Source organism: Sphaeramia orbicularis, chromosome 24, assembly GCF_902148855.1.
Source record: "Sphaeramia orbicularis chromosome 24, fSphaOr1.1, whole genome shotgun sequence".
NCBI lineage: Eukaryota > Metazoa > Chordata > Actinopteri > Kurtiformes > Apogonidae > Sphaeramia > Sphaeramia orbicularis.
Genome location: NC_043979.1, coordinates 47,048,555 through 47,049,718, shown reverse-complemented (window position 1 = coordinate 47,049,718; position 1,164 = coordinate 47,048,555).

Below are 1,164 nucleotides of genomic sequence, written 5' to 3'. Positions count from 1 at the left end.
AACGACTGGAAACTGCGTCTGAACCTGTCCTGTTGACCGACAACCACAGAACAGCATCGGCACAAACCAAACTGTTCCAGAAGCTGAACTTCCCAGCTTCATCATCAGACTGGAGAGGAGTGACATCACACACATTTTGGTCTATTTTCATCAAAAACGCTCTCGTTAAAGTTAACGACTGTGTTGTTTGATGCCGATGCTGCGGAACGAGTCCTGACGTTCGTATTTCGTGAACATAAAGACGATAATAAAAGTGAAATCCAAACACAGCGAGTCCGTTCACCAGGAAAACTGGCATTTTGAACTCATCCACCGCTTCATGTGTTTTAAGTTTTTCTTTGTATTTTTTTAGAGGCTGTCGGTGAAAAACCAGCTGTGACCAATGAATGTGAGGAAGAAACCTGGATTCAGCTGACAGTTTATGCTAATTTGGGTAAAATGGTCCTGAAACCACAGTTTTTAAATTCAGATTTTTGAGCCAAAAGTTCCAAATCAAAGCTTTAACGCAATAGGATCAGACAGATCATGACGGAATGAGAAACCAAGCATTTTTGTGGTTTTGTTGGTTCAGACGTGGCTCAGGTCTGGTTTGAACCCCAGTACCTCCGATGGTTCAGAGAATATTTTACATCATACTCTATGGCGTCCACCAGGGCTCCAACCTGAGACCATTACAGTTGTAGTTTGACCGTCAGAGGATTCTGTCATGACGTTTACTGGAGATTAACTACAATAACCAGAATAACATTAGCTTGAGCATTAGCTGATGTTAGCATGAATTTGTATTGAATTCTATGGTGTGTCAGCTAGCATGCTAATTAGCTCAAATAGCCGATAATTTCCAAATCAAAGCTTTAACACAAAAGGATCAGTTAAAGCCAAAAATATAAGAATAACAGAAAAAGAAACAAAGTATTTTTGTGGTTTTGTTGGTTCAGACGTGGCTCAGGTCTGGTTTGAACCCAGTGACCTCAGGTGGTTTAGAGGATACTATACATGTGGCGTCCACCAGGGCTCCAACCTGAGACCAACGTAGTTGTAGTTGACCGTCAGAGGATTCTGTCATGAATTTACTGGAGATTATTTATTTATTTATTTATTTAATTTTATTTTACCTTTATTTAACCAGGAAAACTTCATTGAGATTAAGAATCTCTTTTTCAA